We start from the raw sequence: 15,292 nt of genomic DNA, 5'->3' as shown, positions 1-15,292 counted from the left end.
TAAAATGCATACAAAAAGTAAAACATAGAACATAATAATTTTCCAAGGAAAACATGCAAGAAACTAGCCTTTTTACACAAGCAAATCCTTTCAACACAACATGCAATATAAAACAATACAAGGAGAAAATATGACCAACCTTCAACTGCCCAAAGGTATGCTAGATTTGTTGAGGATGAGCAGCCCAATTCCACAATCCTTGATTTTCTACCCTTAGCCAAATTACCTAGAAACCAAATCTATCCTTCTTTCAAAATTTGTTGTCTCCAAAAATGGAGAGTGGGTGATTACCCGCAAAATCTCTCATTCTTTCCTAAAAAGGCCTCAATGAGAGTTCTCACAGGTTTCTAAATTTGAAAAAGGAAAAGTCAAAAAAAGATCCAAAAGGATCTCTCATCAAAAGGGAAGGTTAACAACTTAGGTGATGCCTTCTAATTTTCAATTTTCGCTCAACTTAGGAAACCCACTTTTTAGGGTGTCTAAATGGTCCCATGGGAGTTGAAACATACCTAAAATTACTCCTAACCCTTAGGTATACCTTATGGGCTTTAGGAAACACTCTTAAACTACTCCTAGGTGTCCATTTAACCCCTTTTAAACCCCTCTGAAGTTAATTTTCGGGTCAAACTTAAGTTGACCACCCCAAATATTCTCTTCCCAAGGCAATTTTGGAATCACATTAAATTAATTGAAAAAGCTATGGTTAAACAACTCCCTTCAAGAGATAATTTAAAAACCAAAACATAAATCGATCACATGTGTCAAGCGACACAATAAAAATACTTTTACAGAATTACACTTAAAATTTGTCTCTTGTTGGATTTACACAAATTAACAAAATTCAATTTAACATTCATGCAACAATCACTTTCATGAATAAAATACGATACAAACGGGGTGTTGTCTCTCCAAATAGACAAACCCTAGTTTTACGAACGTACATAGGTCTAGGTTTGGTTCTCCATAATATTTCCATGGTCACATGGATAATTTTCATGCGCATCTCAATTACACATTAGTAATTCCAAATAACCTCATGTAATATAAAGCACACGAATAAGAACACACATCAAACACTCTACATACAATATACACTTAAACAAATCAATACATCTTATATCCAAATAAATCCACATAAGCAATTATCATAATTCTCATAATTTTGATCCACACATAAAACATGCATCCTATTTTTATCATTATAGTAAAGTCTTGCAAATCCAATAATGACATATATCATCTCAAATTCATCCTATTCTAGAATCATATAGAGTTCTATATCATAAAGCATATGTTTACCTCACTGGGTAAACAGGAAGAATACAGAAACTGAACAGCAATGCATAATGCAAATACAAAAGAAGTGCCAGAATAAGCTTGCCATTAATGTCAAAAGATGTTCATATTATAATCTGTCGTCAACATTACATGTCCTCCAACACCCGGAGGTGGTACAATATATGACAGTTGAAGGGGTGCGACACAACCGTCGCAACTCCAACTACCTACCCGTCGGCTAACTAACTGACCGCCGTAACTCATTATTACCGACGACAACATAAAATAATATACCAACATAACATAATGATTATTCCCGTCAACATCATCCCCCCCAAGAAAAGAAGTCGACTCCGACGACTTAATACAAAATAGAGATGAACGGCAGGAACTACTGACGCCAGTCAAGCCCGGATCTTATACACTTGCTGCGTCCTCGCCTGAAAACCCTTTTCTGCTACCATCTGATGCTCAAGTGTGGATTTCACCAATATTGCTTCCTTTGCCATCACAGTTCTCCTGGGCCTAACCCAAACTTGTCTGCAAAACACGTTTTTCAGTCTCAGCTTCCACCAACTGCTACTCAAATGATTCTGTCTCCCTAGCCAATTTGTCCTCGATAGCCACCCGTGTTGCTCTCTCGACATCTAACTCCTGGGTACGCTGAACTAAGTCTCACGCGACTATTGCCTCCAACCTGGTGGTCAGCTCCTCCCGAGCCCTCTGTGCATCCACCAAGGCAACCTCATGTCCAGCCGAGACATACTCCGAGTTCCTCAAAGCGTACCAGTCATGCCTGGAGGTGGCCACAATCCATTGGCACAAATGCTAGGAGCCACCTCAAATCCTCCATCACACTCCCCAAAGGCTAAAAACTGAACTGAATAACTCCCTGGTGTCATACAACTGCACAGACTTGCAATGCCTTCCGTCAAACTCTGTTTGTTCCCAACCTCCAAATCCATCTCCCTCTACGGCTTATGGCTTCCATGCCAATGCTTAGCTGCAGGCACAACACTTCCCGTGGTCTTCTGTAGCTCAAAATAAACTGGGGGTCTGGGGGTAACGCCCCCAGCGGGGTCGAGGGGCAGCGCCCCCACAGGGTCCTGGGGCAGCGCCCCAGGTGCGCTCCCTGTCGCAGTACAGGGCGGGGTCGAGGGGCAGCACCCCCGCCGCCAACACCAATTTACAACCTTCAGAACCCCACGAAAGTCCATGGCGCGCATCATTTCTGTGATATTTTATGATGTCAAAACCCTTCTTCTACACTCCAATATTTTTAGTGTCGAGGCTCCAGATGTCATCGAATCATTTTTCAATCCGTCGTCGTTTTTTTTTTTTTTTTAAAAAGGCACTGTAATGTTGCCGATGGCACCCCGGCCATACAACCTCCCTGTACGGTCAACAACAGCATTGGCACCTCCGATCGTGCGGCTGCTTGGTCTACCTGTGGCGGTCGGCCCGTGCTTCACCCTTTGCATCACGTGGTGGCGTGGTGGTGCGGTGTTCGACGTCTTCTTCCCTTTACCCCTTGCTGTGCGGTGACGGTGGTGTGTGGGGTTGTTTTGTTCTTCATCGCAGTGGTGTTGTGCGGCGTCTTTGATGTTTGGCGGCGTTTTATTCTTCCGCAGGCTGCTTGGTGACCGCCTTCGGTGGCTCCCACCGCACGGTGGTGCCACCATCGGTGTTTCCACCACACAGTGGTGCCACCGCACGGTGGTGCCACCGTCGGTGCTTCCATCGCACGGTGGTGCCACTGTCGGTGATGCCACCGCACGGTGGTGCCACCGTTGGTGCTTCCACCGCACGGTGGTGCACCGTCCACCGCACGGTGGTGTCACCTTGTCACCTTGGTCCCACCGTACGGTGGCCATTTTCCCCTTCTTTTTCTTTTCTTTTTTTTTTTTTTTTTGACCGTACGGTCGCTGTCGTACGACCGTGCGATTTTTTTTTTCTTTTTTTTTTTGAAGTTGTCTAGAGAGTCTTCGGCTTGGGTCCCCTGTCTCTGGGATCGCCCTTCATCCTTCTCGGTTTTTCTCGCCCAAAAGTCTCCTGCTTTTCTCCCATGCCTCTCGAGTTGCTTGCCCGGCCTCTTAGGTCCCCTTCCATCCTCTCGGGTCCCCCTTCGGGCTCTTGGGTGTCCGTCTGACCTCTCGGGTCCCCTGCGTGCTTCGCGTGGTGGGGTTTCAATTTGGGTCCGTTGGTGGCAAGTCTATTTTCAATGGCCATCGAAAGACCTGGAACCACAAATTCTATAGGGACCACGACCTCCTTCCCGTACATAAGAAGAAGAAGGATAATAAATATTTTGAAGACTACGGTCTTCCATACAGGGTTCCAATCGTTGCCAATACTCTTCGGATTATTTATGCCGCTAGGGTTTGGGGCGTCTCCCTTCCAATATTCTCTCTTCCAATATTCTCTGTATTCTGGCAGGTACACCTTTGTTGGTTGCTCTGGTTCCTCTACTTCGAGCCTGTAGCTTTGGAACATTTCGTAATCCTCCATTTGCCAGTGGAAGAGCCCATTAGTCGAGCATATCTCATCTTCAGAACATCCCTCCAATTCTAGCACCCCTTCAATATTCGGCTCCATCGCGTTCTTGCCCTTGCTTTCATCGGGACCCCCTTCCCCTTTATTAGAATCCTCTGAGTCCGAGTCTGAAGAGGCGAGCTCTTCACTGACATCTTGGGTGTGTAGGTCAATGGTATATTTCCACCCTCCCTTCTCCATGGAAAGGGTATTTTTCTTCCAGTTGTGGTTTACCCTCGCGTTGATCAACCACGTTCTCCCCAGGATGGCGTCATAGCCTTTCTTCTTCGAGGGAATAACCACGAAATCTAACAAGAATGGTTGCGTACCAATCGTCACTTGCTGGGCCATCAATAGGCTGAGTGGCTTAATGCCGTGTTGGTCCGCTCCCACCAGGTTGAATGTGGGTGGCCACAGGGTGGGCTTCCCCAGCCGCTTCCATGTTTCTTCTGGTAGTACATTCACCCCAGATCCACCATCCACAATGGTGTCCTTCAGAATGGTCCCACGGATACCCATTTCTACCACAGCTGGGTGTCTACCACTGCTCAAGGCTAGTAACATCGGGTCAGTCGAAGGGCTAACGGAAACCTCCACCTGTGGTGTACTCTTCGAAGCGGTGGCAGGAACCCCTACCTGTGGTGTACTCGACGATGCGATGGCGGGAACCTGTACCTGTGGGGCACTCGACGCTGCGGTGCTTTGCACATTGGTGAGGATGGCAGTACTCAATTGTGGCATAGAGTCTAGAAGGTCTTTTACCTTTATCGGCACCTCCATCTGCAAGATTTGCCCAATGATGTTATTTTTCGCTTTCGTACGGGATGATGTACTCGCCACCTCGTTGTCTCGTCGTTCGGTCGTCATCTCACGTTCAATATTGGCCTTTGCCTCCCGTAATCTCTCCTTCTCCATATGGGGGTTGGGATAAATGGTTCTTTTCATCTAGGCACGGGTGATCGCCAGTACTTCTTTCTCACCAGTCTTCTCAGCCTTCTCAATGTTGAGGAGATTAACCCCTGCCTGTGGGCAATTTGCGTCCTCATGGTCGCCTGGCCCACACCAACGGCAGAGGTGCTGAGGGGTGGCTTCCTTCGTGCAATCACGGGCGAAGTGCCCCCACTGATTACAGGCCCTACATTGGATAATTGGGCGTCCCTTCGCATCGTATTGGACCCTGTTTCTAGTGGAATTATTATTATTCCCCCGTCTGCCTTGTCGGTTTCCTCGGTAGCCTCCGGAAGATGCATTATTGTTTGAATCTGATGTGGAGGGCTGCTCATGTGCAAAGAGCACTTGTTGGTTACGTGCCTTCAGATTGTATGGGCATTCCTTCGTAGAATGTCCCATGATCTGGCAGATGTCACAGAATGCCTTCTTGGGACAGACACCCTTTGTGTGGCCGCTCTCCTTACAATCCGTGCACCACAGTTCATCATCCTTGCTTGTGGTCCCCTTCATTGTCTTAAACTCTTTTAACATCTGTTCCATATCCTTCTGAAGGGCCGTGACTTTCTTCTTCGGCTTCTCATCACTGCTACTCTCTTCTTCCGACGTATCATCTTCAGAGGATGACGAAGATCTATTCTTCTTCTTTTTGGCCGTCTTATTTTCACTTTCCAAGTCCATGGCCCGATTGTATGCATCATCGTAGGATGTCAGAGGCACAATTTTCATCTTTCGTCGTAGCTTAGGGTTCAGACCCTCGACAAACCACCGCTTCTTTAAGCCATCAGTCGGTTGGCTTTCCATCTTTCCGACTAATTCCTTCAATCGGCAGCCATACGCCCGTATGGTCTCCTTCTTTCCTTGCTTTATTCCATAGATTTCGGAGACTATCTCATTATCATCTCAGAGAAGCCGAAATTCCTTCTCGAATGCTTTCTTCAATTCATCCCACATAGTTACCCCGGTTTTATCCAAGTCTGAATACCAGTCAATAGCCACTCCTCTCAGTGTGGCGGGGAACTGCTTCATCCATTCATCCTGGTCAGTCACCCCGTTGGCTGTCCAGATGGTTTCGCACGTACAGCAATGTCGTGCGGGATCATCTTTGCTATCCTCTATGAACTTTGGCAATTTTTGTTTACTCGCCATCCCACCACTGGGTCTCGCTCCTCTAATTCCTTGTGTGCTTGTACCTGGCGATCCTCCGCTTCCTGCAATTGAACCTCCACTCATGGGTCCTCCGGAAAAAGTTGCCGACACCAAACCAAACAAATTGCCTCCCGTACGGTACCCTTGTGCTCCCTCGGCACCTTCAGTCGTACCGTCACCTTCCGTTGTCTCCCTCCGGTTGTCCTCTGAAATGGACAAATTCTTGAGCAAGTCTCTGGTAGTGTCGATCAGGTTTAGACTTCGCCTTGTTTGTTCCACCAACTCTTCGCAGCTTCTTACCCTACGATGGTATTCTGGCGAACTGTAGAGTTCTCCTTCGACACCCTCCGTGACTCCTTCTGGCAGCCCTACAACAGTGTAGACAGTGTAGTTCTCTCCTTCTATCTCTGCCTCCGCAACCTCCATGACACCTCCTGGGTTCCCTTCGGGCAACCCCTCGGCCGGTCATCCCTCGGCAAGCTGCCTTAGCCTACGCCTTCATTCTATCTGCTGTCTAAGATTCAACGCGGTTTGTGCCACTTCCCATTCGTCACTCTGTATCTTTTTATTTTTTGTCCTTATTTAGTCTATTGGGCATAAGTCAAAGGTTCAATTTCCTCCTGGCCTGGCGCCATCTCATTCCGTTTCCCGTCGGCTGTTCTCTTCGTAGCATTGCAGGATTTGTTGTCGTCGCTCTTCTTGGGCAATCTCCTCCAGGCGGGCCTGTTGTGCCAGCGATGCCTCTGCAAGCAACCGGGGGAGGTGGTTCATTAACCAGTTTACTGCCGGGCTAACCTCCAGCGCTGTCCACACGGCACTTGGTGGGATTTCTGCCTCTGCTGCTTCTCATCGAACGTATGTCTGAATGGCCACCTGGAGAAAAATTGAAAACTCTCACATTGCCACGTCTTCTCCTGTATAAAGTTCTGTCCGCGCGTCGTCGGCCTCCGGGTTTACTTCACCAATGGGTAGGCCCATTGTGTCTGTGCGCCATCCGTGTCTTCCGTTCCCGAGTTCATCTAGGCAGCGGCGCCAAATGTTTACCTCACTGGGTAAACAGGAAGAATACAGAAACTGAACAGCAATGCACAATGCAAATACAAAAGAAGTGCCAGAATAAGCTTGCCATTAATGTCAAAAGATGTTCATATTATAATCTGTCATCAACATTACATGTCCTCCAACACCCGGAGGTGGTACAATATATGACAGCCGAAGGGGTGCGACACAACCATCGCAACTCCAACTACCTACCCGTCGGCTAACTAACTGACCGCCGTAACTCATTATTACCGACGACAACATAAACATAATATACCAACATAACATAATGATTATTCCCGTCAACAGCATATAAATGAAGCATCAACATATAACAATGTTATCCAAATCATGGAATCATATAAGTTCTAAATCCATAATGCCTAAAAATGTACACCTCAAGGTGAAATGATTCTGAAACCTGGTTCAATTACTTTTCTCACCAATCTATCTGTCTAACATAGCCCGTCCTATTGAATTATAGCATTTATTAGTAGGTTCAAACATGGTCAACTAAGTTAATCAAAGCTCGGTTGGGGAGGGCCTTACATAATCAAACTTCAATGTTTGAAAGTTGCTTAAAAGGTTACTAAAGAAATAAGTCCTTCTATATTGCATGATGTTTTCAAAAAGAAAAATGAAAAGAAAAGAAATGATCCTCTTAAAGAAACTAAACTTAGGTATTTCAAGTAACCTCCACCGGGGCTATGGATGCCTGGTTTGCAGTGGAGCACTACTTGACGAGAACCAAAGGTATCTCTGTCGAGGCTATGAATGTCTGGCTAGTAGCAAAGCTATGCCGAGGATGACCTTGCATGAAACACATTGGTTGATTTCACCTATGTAGCTTGGGCCCAGTTTCCGCTATTTATCTTTATTATTAAAAACGATGGAGTAATAAATCATGCAAACACACTTAAGAGTCAATCCTATTCAGTTCTGGACTTGGTTGTTTGTTCATTGATTCACTCATCTTTTTCTCTTATACATCCCTTTGAATGATAGTATCCTTAGACGTCAGGTTAACCAGAGATTCTAAAGTTCTAAATTGCCTAGAGTCATTTTTCCTAGATAGACGCCATTTGTTATGACCTGCATACCTAGCCCCCATTAGTTTCCTTGTGTTGAAAATATGGGTCCCTCTTTTTTCTTTTTGTTGCTTTGTTTTTTTAGTTTTTCCTGGAAACCCTGGAGTCCCAAGGTCTCCTTTGTTTGTTTTTTCTTTACCCCGGAACTCCAAAGTCCCGAGGTAGGTGTTTGTTTGTTTGTGCATGACCCTAGAACCCTGGAATTCTTGGAGTTCCGAAGTTGTGCCTTGTCTTTTTTCTTTTTGTTGAAGCCTTGAAACATCATAGTCTCGAAGTCTCGAGTTCTTCATGTGTCGTTTTGTCCTTTTCACCTCAGAACTCCAGAAACTTGGAGTCCCGAGGTTGTCTTGTTTATCGATCCCGGAACCCTGGAGTTGAAAGGTCGTTTTGTTCCTTTTTTCCTAGGAACCCAGGAACCTCAAAGTCCTGAGGCCTTTTTGCTTGTTTCTTGTAATTCACCCCGGAACCCCAGAGTCCCGAGGTGAATTTTGTTGTCTTTTGTTTGCGATCTTGGAACCCTGGAGTCCTGAGGTCTTGTTTAAGGTGATCATACAGATGGGGGGGGGGTATAAATAAGAAGAATGGACTTTTCTAAGTTCATTTGTGCATTCAACTTTATTAGAGCTCTTAGTTGCAACCTCCTAACTTCGCGCTTCCGTCTTTCCGAGTATCTTGCGTGATTTTCTCACTGGTTGGTGAATTTATTACTCCTTGTGATTTCTTGTTTAGATTTTTTCATTTTGTTAGTTTTCTTGTTTTTCTTTTAGGTTTTTTAATCTCATTTTTATGTTTTCGCGTGCCCTAGTTTTCCACCTCGAAATCCCAGAACCCCAGATTTTTGGGCTGGCTCGTTCTTCCCCTCAACCTCGGAACCCCAGAACCTTGGAGTCCTGAGGTTGATTGTGTTCCTTATGCCTATCTATGCCAGAACCCTAGAGTTCTAGATCAAATCACTTTTGAAGAGAAATAGCCCAACCTCAGAACCCCAAAACCCCAGAGTCTTGAGGTCCTTTCGTTTTGGGTCACTGTGTTTAAACCTTAGAACCCCAGATCCCTGAAGTTCTGGAATATCTTTTGTGTGCCTTGTTGATCTACTAGGAGACCCCTGAACCCCGAAGTCTCGAAGTTAAATTTTTATTTCCTCCTCAAAACCCAAGAACCCCGAAGTTTTGGACTCTGTTCAGTTTACCCACCCCGGAACCCCAGAGTTCCAGAGCTTGCTTTAAGATCATCCACCTCAGAACACCAGAACCCTAGAGTTCTGAGGTCATTTGTCTAATAAGGGAGTTATCCACTTCAGAACCTCGGAACCCCAAAGTCCCAAAGTGGATGATGTTATTAATGTTTTATGCAATGAATTAATTATTGGTTCTTTCTTGTAGATCAAAGTGTTTATATGGACCCAACTTCCAGCAAGAGAGGCAAAGAGATAGACAAACTTCCCATGATAATGAAGTACTAATATCAGGGACAAGTGTGTGTGTCGAAGCTGGATGATCAGATCAAGTGGGTGATAGACATAGAGATAGGACATATCGATATTGAGGATATTAGAATAGAATTGGATAGATAAAGGCCAAAGGCCCCGTTGAGAATAATCAAGAGATTAGGCCAAGTGGAGGCGACTATCTTCCCATAGTCAGTCCAGGCTCCTGAATTCATCATGACTATTGCACAATTCTATGATGCAGATAAAAGGAAATATACAAATGCACAAGGTAGGACAATGATTGATTTGTCTCCAGACATGCTAGGATTTATGTTTGGCATCCCTGCAAGGGATGAAGTACTCCTTATCACTGAAGAAGAAGCCCTGGGAGTGTGGAATAATAATGTTACTTCAAATAAGAGGCATATGAATGAAAACTAGTTAGAGGAAGAAAGAAAAATAGGGTTGAGAGCCATAGATGTATTGTGGGCAGATTTTAGGGAACCGTGGAGGGATTTAACCATCATGCTTAGCAAGGCTTTTAGCAAGCCAGATTGTAAGCACTTACATTCCTGGATGTTCTAGTTCATGACCACCATCCTCATAGTGAAGTAGTATTTCGACTGGGCCCAAATCCTCTCAGACAACATCCACAAATAGGTGATGGAAGTACATCAAACAAATAATTTTTTTTTCACCTCCTATGTCATTTGGGTGGCTGCCAGAGTAGGTAAGTTCCTAGGGTTATAGGTAGAAGGCCAATTGGGGGATGAGGGAGGCCAGAAGAAAGTTTGGGAATATTATTCCCAACTCCCTCTAAATAACGCAAAGGAACACTTCAAGAGGATCAATGATGCCTTCCTCTTCCTGTGATCATTAAACTAATAGGGGATACATGATACAGAATAAGCCCCAAAGAAATGGCAATCATCCAAGAATGGGCATGTTGGTTCATTCAAAACTAGTGTTCTACATACATAAGGGTCAATGGGTTTACAAAAAACCCGATGCCCTTGTTGAGATATTGAAATGAACGCATCATCTTGTTAGAGTATGTCAAACCATTGCTCGGCCTTCAATCCCTATTGTCATCAAAGCACAAGAAGGGATAGACATCTCAGTTTCCATTGGATATTTTTCTTGTTCAAAAATCCAGGTAGCGAAGATGATGGAGAAAGAACTCCAAGATTTAAACTTGAAAGAATTTGATTATGCTAGGGAGTATTATGATCTCTATGGAAAGCTTCAAAAAGCCATACCTAAGGTATATGAGGGGCACAAGCCCAGATTGGAGGATTTTTGGGCAAACCTCTAGGACAGTTTTGAGGTAAGGGAAAATAATTATTATAGACTATCGGTGCCACAAATTAAGGATTTTGAAATAGAAACCAATCTCCCTAAAGAGCTGAGGGATGATGGAGAACTACTGGACTCCATTTTTAAAGAACAAGAAATTGATAAAAGACCTCTTTCTCCTATAAGGTGGTCAACACATAAGGATTTAAATATAGACCAAGTAACCCAAGTAGTAATAAATAAAACTAGAGAGTGGCCCAGCTTGAGAGTTAGGCCAAGCTCTTCAAAGGGGAAGCAGAAGGAGTCCACCTTAGGTGTGCCCCAATCAAGGGGTTATAAGTAGTATTCTTGCAAAATAAGATCGATCTCTAGAAACAATACATCCACTGACCTGGATGAAGTGGGTGAGTCTAAGGAAAGTACCAATGAATTAATGAAGAAGCTTCATGTGCAAATGAGAAAATCTAAATAACTAGAAAGGGATGCAAATCTTGGAGTGATATATTGGCTAGGCATTGTACCACTAGCAAAGGTTCTTCTTGCGAGAACAACAATTGAGAAAACTCTAGGAGAAGGTGCTTAGGAGGAAGAAAAACAAAGAGAAATAGATGAAGGTGCACCTATTCAGACTCCATCTATAGCCATAGTACAAGCCCCACTTACTACTCCTCCTATGCCACCATGAGTTAATACAACCATAGTGCATCCAAGAACACATGCATTTAAGCCTAGAACAGAAACTATAAGTGTCCATAATATTGAGACAGACTCAGACCAAGAGGATGAACAGGGAGAAGAACAACAACTACTTGGAGGGGAGAAAGAACGAAGTGAGGCAGAAGATTTGTTGAATGAAAAATTAGTCTTGAATCCTTAGGACCAAGAAGATCTCCTTAAAGAGATAACTGCCAAGCAAAGTAGGGGAGAAACGGATAAGGAGGGAAGGACATTTGGAGAAGAGGTCAGTGATAGGTTGGGAGAGTTGCATAAGAAACATTAGCTGAATGTTAAGGTTTCTCTCCAAACTAATCTAGCCCACCAAGTTGCTTCACCTCAAGGTCCTAAGCACACAAAAGCAAAAGAGAAAGACGAAGAAGAAGAACAGTTGGATGTACACATTGTGACCGCCAACATAGTACCTCATGAAGGTGATAGGGACAAAGATGTGCCACAATGGTTGGAGTTCACCTTCGAAAGAAAGAAGAGGAATGTAGTGTTACTTAAGGTTACACTACAACAGGAAATCACAGAGGAACGAAGGAAGGTTAAGAAACCTAAAACAATGCATCATTTGTCAAGAATAGGTTCCAACGAAGTGGTTGTGGATGTGGCAGTTCCACTACAGATAGAAGGTCAAACCTCCCCAAAGTACCAAGTATATCAGGTAAAAATCAGTCAGCAAATAAAGTGGGGGGAGTTGGATACTTTGGAACTAGCTACCAACATTGTTAGAGGATGAATGGAGAAGGAATACACCTCCCATGTAGAGCTCAAAGCATAGTTGGAGCAGTACAAGCAGTTGTTGGTAGAAATGGGTAAGCCTTTAGATACTTGGAGAAACAATAATCTACCTTCAACCTCATCACTCCCAGAGGAAGAGGTAAAAACATTAATGGAGGTAAGACAGGTGGCTTCTACAACAAAGTCATGGGCCCAAATAAATGCCTCAAAAATTAGATTATTTTTGCAAAATACTATGAAAGAGTATAAGGAGGCAATACAGGTAGGAGGAGCATTAGCTTCTTTCTCTCAGCAATTGGATTGGAAGCTCAATGTGTTTAGTAAACAATTCCAGATATTATGTAAATTTTTGCACCTAGGAGAGGAAGTAATAATTGAGGATGACCTCTTGGGTGGAGATAGTTGTAAGAATTTGCAGTTTTACACATACATTTTGGAACTAAAGATCCTGATGCTTCAGTAGTATGTGAAGAATGTGGCAGACATCTGAGTTCCTCTCCTGAAGCTATTTTTAAAATATGAGGATTTTGTAAAACATTTACTCAGAGTTTTTGGATTAGGGATAACTGATATAGGGATTATGGAAGAAGATCAAGTACTCAGTCAGTGGGATGCATATGAGGCCTAGCATTTGGGACCTCCGGCTTAGTTCAATGTCACACTGATGGATAGACATACTTACTTAATTACACAATGTCAAGAGGCAGTAGAAACAATAGGGGAGTTGGAGAAGAAAAGAATGCAGAGGAAGTTTGAAAAATTATAAATTAAGAATCAAGCATGTTGTTGATCCTCCTTCTGAGGTAGTTGCATGTATCATTAATAACTATAAGTCCTATAAAAATAAGTAAAGGATAAACACATAGTTGCTAAAGATAGCAGGATTTTTGAGGAGAGATTTTACATGACTTCCCCACTAGTACTCCGACTGCAGCTCCAACTCATGTTCTAGTTTTGAACAAAATTCTACGTGACTATGAAATCCTAGTTCATATAGTATGCTCTTCGTAGTGCTCACCTAGCCTCTTTTTCGTAGTAGTTAACTGGAGTCTAGAGGCAGAAACTTGCAAGTTAACTGCGACTCCTAGTTTTTGAGTTCTTAATTTAGATTAGGTTTATTTCCTAGAAAGTAGGGCAGAAAACTCTATAAATTGAGAAGTTGGATTCATTTGTAAGGGTCCACAAATTGATGGTTTGAGGCCCACTAAGAAATTTTAAATTATTTTGTAGATTGTTATGAACTTGAGTTATTTTTGTTACACATCCTTTGAAATTAATACAAGAAGCACCTTATAGATTTCCTAATCTATGCATATGTTCTACTAGTTTTTTCTTTGTAATCCATTCATGTTTATTGTCTGAAATTAGCAACATGTTCTAATCTTCCATTTATTCCTTTATGATTCATGCTACACATGTAAGTGGTGTATGAGAATTACTGTGATAGGCAATATTGTGGTGATATTCTTTCCATAAGTCTGTAAGGTTGCTGACTTTGCAGGTTTACTGGAGGTCCGCTATTGAATGATGATTTAGATAATATTTTATGATATTTGGATTACAGGGCACTAATTAAATAAGTTGTCATTGAATTGGTTTCATTTTTATTTTCTTGTTTCCCTATATCTTGCAATTTATTTCTAGAAGAATCTTAAAACCATAAAATACAAAAAAAAGGAAGTTAAGTTATTAACGATTAGTGGGATTTAGTTTTAACTAGTAGGCCCCTTAATAGGTATAACCACATCAACCATTGGGTTGCACCTGACTATAGAGACCTTGGAGTGATTAGTTACCTAGAACTTATCACTTTTCAAGAGAGGTGGTGAGTGTTCACATTGGCTACTTGACTGTTGGTGAGTGTGTCAAAATAATCATCAACATGACTTTAGTTCTGAAATCATATCTTTCTTTTTACCAATGAATAACATATCATCAACATACAATGCAGTGTATTCAAATTTAGCAGCAAGTTGAGACTTTAGTTCTGAAATCATACCTTTCCCTTTACCAATGAATAACATATAATCAACATACAATGCAATGTACAAGAAATGAACACTATCAGATTTATAATAAATAGAATGATCTGATTTAGAATGCTCAAATCCCAAACTCAACATATATGTATCAAATTTCTAGTACCACATCGTATGACTCTGTTTCAGGCCATAAATGTATTTATTTAATTTATAGACCAAATCACTTTTACCTTTTATCACATAGTTCTTTGGCTATGTCATATAAATATCCTCCTCCAAATCACCATGAAGGAAAGCGGTTTTCACATCCATTTGCTCAACCTCTAAATCGTAAGCAACAACAATAGAAAGAAAAAATCTAATGCATGTCATTTTTGTAACAGGAGAAAATATCTCACCATAATCAACACCCTCAATCTGAGAGTAGACTTTAACAACCAACCTCAATTTATACTTCTCAATGCTTCTATCTGAACCAATCTTTTTCTTGAACACCCATTTACAACCAATAGGTTTATGTCCTTCAGACAATGATACAAGGTCCCAGATGTCATTCTTTTTCAAACCTTCCATTTCCTCTTCCATAGAAATCTTCTAGGATTCTACGTCATTCATACCTAATGCCTCTTCTATAGATTTGGGTTTATCCACATTAGTGTTCAAAGAAAAAATATATCTCCAATCATTAGGTGAATACCTTTCAAGTGGTTGTCTCCTCTTCTGAAGATTCAGAGCTAGATGAGCTCTCCTCAACTTCCTGCCTATCTAGGGGTATTGATTTAATTATTTTAGGTGTAGAAGGGAATTGAATCACATCTTCCTTTTTAGTCTATTCTGGCTATAATGTAACATAAGGATACTTAATTTCTCTAAAAATAACACTTCTACTATGAATTACCTTTTATGACACAAGGTCCCAAAGCTTGTATCCTTTCACACCATAACTATCCTCGATGAAGATACATTTCACAACCTTGTTCTCCAACTTTGTCTGCTTCTCCTTTGGTACATGTGCACATTCCTCACAACCAAAAACTCTAAGATGTCTCAATAAAGGCTTGTGACCTGACCATGCTTCCATACGCATT

The sequence above is a fragment of the Cryptomeria japonica genome, chromosome 10 (assembly GCF_030272615.1).
Source record: "Cryptomeria japonica chromosome 10, Sugi_1.0, whole genome shotgun sequence".
Classification (NCBI taxonomy): Eukaryota; Viridiplantae; Streptophyta; class Pinopsida; order Cupressales; family Cupressaceae; genus Cryptomeria; species Cryptomeria japonica.
This window is presented reverse-complemented; position numbering follows the sequence as displayed.